Genomic DNA, 7,730 nt, shown 5'->3' on the forward strand with positions numbered 1-7,730 from the left:
GAGGCTGGCTCCCAGCCCCGTGTCCTCTCCCCTCCATCAAGAGTCCGCATCCCCGCCCACCGGCCCCGCAGGAGAGGACCTGGGCTAGCGGCAGCCGCAGCGGTAGCCGGACTGCCCTCGCCCGCAGGGGGAATGGGGAGGTGTCAGAGGCGGCGGAAGTGTCGGGTGTCCGAGCGTGGGGTGTGGGTGCGAGGGTGTGTCCACGCCGACGGGTGTGGTGACCGCCACATGCCTGCCCCTGACCCCGGCCAGGTAGACCAGGTGTCTGCCCCGCCTCGGAGGCGGGGGGCCCTGCCAGGACTGTGGTGGGCATCTGAAGGTGGGGGTGGCTTAGCCCGGCGGGGATCCTTCAGCCCTGTATAATGGGTACAGAGAACAGATGATTAATCCCCAGTAGATGAATGCTCATCATTGTGTTAATGATTGTGCTACTCGGTAAGCGCTTACTGTGCCGGGCACTGTACTAAGCGCTGGGGTACATGCAAGGTAATTGAGTTAGACACAGTCTCTGTCCCACCGTCTCGATCCTCAGAAACCGAGGCACAGTCGAGCGGCTTGCCGGACGTCCCGCAGCGGTCAAATGGCAGAACTGGGATTAGAACCCAGGCCCCCTGAGTCCCGAATCTGGCTTAGACTCTTTCCATTAGGCCACGCTGCTTCTCTGGGCTCTCAGGCCGAACCCAGGTAGAGACCCAGCATGTCCGGCAGGGCTAAGCCTTCCATTCAAGGACCCGCTAGGGCTTGGGACTTGTGTCTGACCTCATCAAATCCCAGGATGTTTATTGAGCGCTCACTAGGTGCAGAGCACCGTCCTATCTGTCCCAGTGTTCGGTACAGCACACGATATAGAGGAAGAGCTTTAGCAAATACCACGGTGAAGATACGATGGTGATGATGATTCCTGCTTCCCTGGGAGTTGAGGGTGGGAGGAGAATCAGGGAGGAGGGGGGGGAAGGGGTCTGGGGCCTAGGCAGGTTGTAGTCACAGCTACTGATCGAGGGAGGATTTCCAGAAAGGGACGGGAGGCTTCGGGGCCCCAGTGAAAGGGGGTTCGGGGAGCGGGAGGCAATCTGCCCTGTGGCTACTCTCCTCTCACGATCCATTTCCCGAGACATCCGGGCAGGGCGATAATAATAAATTGTGATATTTGTTAAGCCATATTACGTTCCAGGCATCAAACTAAGCGCTGAGGTGGATACAAGCAAAATGGGTTGGACACAGTCCCTGCCCCACGCGGGGCCTCACAGTCTCAATCCCCATTTTCCAGACGAAGTCACTGAGGCCCAGAGAAGTGAAGTGACTTGCCCGAGGCGACACAGCAGACAAGCGGCAGGGCTGGGATTAGAACCCATGTCCTTCTGACTAGCAGGCCGGGGCTCTCTCCGCTATGCCATGCTACTTCCCCGAAGGGAGGGGCTGGGCTGAGGGGACCCCCCCACCCCTAAAGGGGGTCGGGGGGAGGCAGGGAGGGTGGTTTCAAACCGAACAGGGGCTGGGGGGCTTTGAGCTGGGTTTCTGTGCAAACCAGACCGGGGGACCACAGTGGAAGAAACAGCCCGTGGTGCCCGGGGAAGGGGTGAGGCCTAGTCTTGGGGGCAGAGGTCCCTCCTGGGGCCCAGGTTCCACCCGGGGACCAGTTTGGTGGCATTCATTCATACATTCATTCAATAGTATGTATTGAGCGCTTACTATGTGCGGAGCACTGTACTAAGCGCTTGGAATGGACAATTCGGCAACAGAGGCAATCCCTGCCCAGTGACGGGCTTACAGTCTAATCGGGGGAGACAGACGGACAAAAACAAGACAACGCAATCACGATACATAGAATCGAGGGGATGGACACCTCATTAACAAAATAAATAGGGTAATAAAAATATAGACAAATGAGCACAGTGCGGAGGGGAGGGGAAGGGAGAGGGGGAGGAGCAGAGGGAAAAGGGGAAGCTCAGTCTGGGAAGGCCCCTTGAGGAGGTGAGCTCTCGGTAGGCATCACGGCGGAGGCAGAGGGAAGGGGCTGGCCCTGCTTGGGGGGGGGGGGGGGCATATGAGTGGGAAGAGGAGGAGAAGGAGGAGTGGAGGGGACAAGAAACCTCCTGGAGGGGAACTCTCCGCCCAGGTCAGAGAGGGTGGGATGAACGGGGCGGGAACGGCCCACTTGAGGGTGCTGGGGTCACCGGCAAAATCACCGACTGTTTCCAGGCCGGGCTGAGGGGAGGGCCTTGGGAGACGGAGCTCTAAGCCGGAAGAAGAAGAGTCCGAGGGTCACTGCGGTCCCGGGCTGCCCCCGGGCTGATGACTGGTCCTTTTCCAGTTGACCCCAGAACCTGGAGAGATGTCGGTGCAGCAGGAGGGATCGGGGATAGACAGCAAGGTGGGGTGGGGGCCAGGAGCCGTCCCCCCGCCCCCACCCCCGGCCACCGGTACCCCCCGAGTAGCATCTGGGCGGCCGGGACCGAACCCAGCGCCGACCGAGCCCTTAACCGAGGCCCCCGGGCGGCTGGCCCAGTTTATCGACCGGGGCTAGCATTTCGGAAGAAGCCGCATGAATGGGAACAGGAGCTCACGAGCCGGAGGGGGCGGAGGGTCAGAGGATCGATGGGCCAGGGGAAGCCGAGCGGGCCAGGCCGGGGTGCCAGGGGACCAGAAGCAGCGTCCGCGGTCCGATCCCCCCGCCCACCGCCCCCCTCCACCCGTGGAGGCTGAAGGACAAGTCCGGCCAGAGGATCCCGGCCTCCTCGACCCACTCCCCTGGCAACCCTCCGTCCGCAGCCTGGCCGAGCGCCATCCGGACAGAGCATTGCTATGTGCACGCCCGTGCCTCGTTATTTTTTTTTTTTTATGGTATTAAGCCATTACTATGCGCCAAGCACTGCACGAAGCGCTGAGGTAGATACAGGCTAATCGGATTGTCCCACCTAGGGCTCACTGTCTTAAGCCCCATTTTGCAGACGAGGTGACTGAGGTCCAGAAAAGCCAAGTGGCTTGTCCGAGGTCCAACGGCAGACAAGTGGCGGAGCCCGAATTAGAACCGAGGTCCTTCTGACTCCCAGGCCCGTGCTTTATCCACTAGGCCATGTTGCCGGGCTTGGGAGTCAGAGGTCATGGGTTCTAATCCCGCCTCAGCCACTTGTCAGCTGGGCGACTTTGGACAAGTCATTTAACTTCTCTGTGCCTCAGTCCCCTCATCTGTAAAATGGGGATTCAAACTGTGAGTCCCACGTAGGATGACCTGATCACCTTGTATCCCCCTGCAGCACTTAGAACAGTGCTTTGCACATAGTAAGCACTTGACAAATACCATCATTATTATTATTATTATTTTGTGGCGTCTCACCAGCCCAAGGAGTTGGTTGGGGATTCTGGTTTTCGGATGGCATTTCCGGCTTGCAAAGCCGAGACGGGTTTTGCTCCCGGGCTCCTTCAGGTGCTGGAAAAAAAAAACTCTCTCCGTCCGGGGCCGTGTCGCCCCGCCCTCACCCCGGCCCGTTCATCTCAGCTGGAATCGGGCTCGGCCACTTTGGGAGGACCCCCCGACCTCACAAGCCTAGGCCCAGAGCTGGCAGCTCCGGGGAGGTGGGCGTGTGCGGAGCCGAACCGACCCAAGGCCAGAGTTGTGGAGGAGAAGGTTCTCGCCCCTCGCAGGAGCAGCGTGGCGAGTGGATGGAGCCCGGGCCTGGGAGTCAGAAGGTCCGGGTTCTAATCCCAGTTTCTGCCACTTGTCCCGCTGTGGTGACTGTGGGCAAGGTCACTTTACTTCTCTGTTGCCTCAGTTACCTCATCTGTAAAACGGAGATTGAGGCTGTGAGCCCCACGTGGGACAGGGCGACTGTCTGATCTAATCGATTTCTACCTACCCCAGCGCTTAGAACAGGGTTCGATAAGTACCGATAAAACAAACAGAGGCCTGAATGGGGCCTTGGTGGGAGGGAGACTCGGACCCTGCCCTGAAGGGCTTGCCAGTTGCTTGGGAAGACAGGGACACAAACTCTCTCTCTGCTTGGCACTGAGGAGGGAAATCAATGCCTACACTTTGACAACATTCATTCATCCATTCAATAGAATTTCTTGAGCCGCTTACTATGGTGCACAGAACTGTACTAAGCTCTTGGAAGGGACAATTCGGCAAACAGATAGAGGACAATCCCTGCCCATTGACGGGATTACAGTCTAATCGGGGGAGACAGACAAAAACAATAGCAATAAATAGGAATCAAAGGGGATGTACATCTCATTAACAAAATAAATAAGGTAATAAAAAATATATACAAATGAGCAGATGAGCACAGTGCTGAGGGGAAGGGAGAGGGGGAGGACCACAACTCTCAATGGCAAAGTCCTGGACCATCCTGTCCAGTGAAGCAGGAGGGGGCAGAGGTCAAGGCAGTGAGTCCCTTGCAGGTGGGGCAAGAATTGAGTCCCCGGGCAGAGGGAGGGGGCCCCCGCCCTAGTAAACAGCAGGCCCCAAAGTCTTGTTTCCTTGCTTCCTCCTGAGCAGACTGGAGTCACCAGAACAGTCAAAATCAATCGGCCTGGGAACGTCTGCCGTCCTTTCCTGGCCTCGGGAGCAAGGGCCGGAGCTGGCCCCGGCCTGGAGGAAAGAGGCGAAGCCGGGGGGGAGGGGACCCTTTGCCGCGCCAAGGTTTCCCTGCAACTCCTCTGCTAGGACTTAATAATAATAATGGCATCGGTTCAGCGCTGAACCGTGCGCCAGGCACCGTACTAAGCGCCGGGGTGGACACAGACCGGGTCGGACGCGGTCCCTGTCCCGTGTGGGGCTCACAGTTGGCCGAACCGGGGGTCTGAGCCGGACTACAGGGTTTCCTCCTGGGCCGGACCTCGAGGGGAAGCCTGCGGGAGCTGCGGCCGTCAGGGATTACAAAGGCAGGACCGGCCTGGGGCAAATCCCGGTCTGGGCAATGCCCAGGACACGCAACTCGCTGTGTGGCGCTGGGTGAGTGGCTGGCCTCATCCGGGGGTCTGGGTCCCCATCTCCACCGGGGTCCCGGGGCGGGAACCCCCTCGCCACCCTCCGGGACCACGGGGCTCCGCACTGTCCACAGGCCTGCGGTCGCCGCCCGCCAAGCCGCCGCGGCCCGTCCCGCCTCCGGCCGCCCGGCTTCATTCTTTCAATAGTATTTATTGAGCGCTTACTAGGTGCAGAGCACTGTACTAAGCACTTGGAATGTACAATTCAGCAACAGAGAACATCCCTGTCCAGTGACGGGCTCACAGTCTAAACAGGGGGAGACAGGAAAGCAAAACAGAACAAAAGAAAAAACAAGACAACATCGTCGAGATAAATAGAATCAAGGAGATGTACGCCTCATTAACAAAATAAATAGGGTAATAAATAATATATACAAATGAGCACAGTGCTGAGGGGAGGGGAAGAGGGAAGAGCAGAGGGGGAGGGGGAAGGGAGGGGGGAGTAGAGGGGAGGGACGGACGGGAGGGGAGGGGAGGGAATGAAGGAATGAATGAATGGATGGATGGATGAATTAATGAATGAGTGGATGAATGAATGGATAGATGGATGAATTAATGAATGGATGGATGAATTAATGAGTGAATGGATCCATGGTTGGATGGATGAATGCATTACCGGATGGATGAATTAATGAATGGATGAATGAATAAATGGATGAATCGATGAATTAACGAGTGAATGGATGAATGGACGGATGGATGAATGAATGAATGGATGGATGGATGAGTGATTGACCGGATTGATGAATGAATTAATGAAGGGATGAATGAATGAACGAATGGATAGATGAGTGAATTAATGAATGGATGGATGAATGAATGGATGAATGAATTACTGAATGGATAGATGGATGAATGAATTAATGAATGGATGGATGAATTATCGGATGGATGGATTATTCAATGAATGAACGGATGGATGAATTAATGAATGGGTGGATGAATTGATGAATGGACGGATGAATGAATGGGCGGATGAATGAATGGGTGGATGCATGAATGGATGGATGACTGAATGGATGGCTGGAGAGATGAACGAATTACTGAATGGCTGGATGAATGAATGAAGACCGGTGGCTTGGCGCGCGGGCACGAAGTCTCTCCCCCCCTCCTCTCTTTTTTCCTCCCCCCCCCCCCCCCCCCCCCCGTCATTCCGTGGGGCGAGGCGGGGGCGCGCGCGCCGGCCGGGGGAGGGGGGGGCGGTGTCCGGGGGCGCGCGCGCGCGCTCCCCTCCCTCTGTGTCGCGCGCCGGGTCCAGCCGCCCGCGCGCCCCCGCGGAGGAGGAGGAGGAGGAGGAGGAAGAGGAGGAGGAGGAGAAGCGGCGTCGTGTCCTGCAGCGGGGAGGCCCCGAGGAGCAGGCTGTGTCGGGGCGGGGGCTGCGCGGCGCCGACCCCCGGGCGATGAGCGCAGTGAGTGACCCCCGGGAGCTGGGTTCGGGGGGCCGCGGGCCGGGGAGGGGGCGCCGCCGGAGCCCTTTGTGTGATCCTGCGGGGGGGGGACGCGGGGACGCTCGGACGGGGGGCCGAGGGGGGCGGGGGTCACCTGCGACCGGGACCGGTCCCCTGCCACCCGCCCCCCCCCCCCCCCGGGGTCTTCCGCACCCCGAGCTCCTCCCCCACCGCCCCCCATCGCGGCGTCCATCACAGCCCCCGCGACCACCCCCCGACACACACACACACGCGTAGACGCCGTGCCGCCGGCGCATCCGCTCCCCCGGATCCGCTCCCCGCCCTCCCTCCTGCCGGCCCGCCGATGATGATGATGATGATGATGATGATGATGATGATGTGGGCATCGGGGAAGCGCTTCCTAGGTGCACAGCACTGTTCTAAGCGCTGGGGGAGGGACGGGGTCAGCGGGTGGGCCCGCGGGAGGCTCAGGGTTAAGCCCCCTTTCGCGGAGGAGGGAACTGAGGCCCAGAGAAGTGAAGCGACTCGCCCGCAGTCACACAGCGGACGAGTGGCGGAGATTCGAACCCGCGACCTCGGACTCCCAAGCCCGGGCTCTTGCCTCCGAGCCACTTCGCTCGGGGCCTCGCTGCTTTGCCGATGGGGTGCCAGCCCACCCTGAGGGCAGTCCGAGGGACCCCCGCCTCCGTCCCGGGGAAGTCCAGGGGAGGAAGGTGATAATGTTGGTATTTGTTAAGCGCTTACTATGTGCAGAGCGCTGTTCGCTGATCGGGTTGTCCCACGTGAGGCTCACAGTCTTAATCCCCGTTTTACAGAGGAGGGAACTGAGGCACAGAGAAGCGAAGTGACTCGCCCACAGTCACGCGGCTGACAAGTGGCAGAGCGGGGATTCGAACCCGTGACCTCTGACTCCCAAGCCCGGGCCCCTCCCACTGAGCCATGCTGGAAGATGATGCTTTCCTCGCCCGGACCTGCAACTGCTGCTCCGAGAGACCGGCAGAGCCGTTGGGACCCAGGCCCCCTCCGCCGCCTGTCCGCACGGGTGACCGGCCCGGGGAGGACCCCCCCCCCCAACCCCGAGTCCGGAGACGAAGAGGGCAGGCCACGGAGTTGGCGGCGGGAATCGATCGATGGCATTTATTGAGCTCCCACTGTGTGCAGAGCGCTATACCGAGCCCTTGGGAGAGATCTAATACAACACAGTTGGTAGGCACAGTCCCTGCCCGCGACAAGCTTCCAGTCTGGAGGGAGAGGCTAAGAACTCCTAGACGCCCCCCTCAACGTGGGAATGTGCCCGAAGCCGCGCGTCTTACGAGACGCGGCGGGGCTCGAGTG

The sequence above is a fragment of the Ornithorhynchus anatinus genome, chromosome 17 (genome assembly GCF_004115215.2).
Source record: "Ornithorhynchus anatinus isolate Pmale09 chromosome 17, mOrnAna1.pri.v4, whole genome shotgun sequence".
Taxonomy (NCBI): Eukaryota; Metazoa; Chordata; class Mammalia; order Monotremata; family Ornithorhynchidae; genus Ornithorhynchus; species Ornithorhynchus anatinus.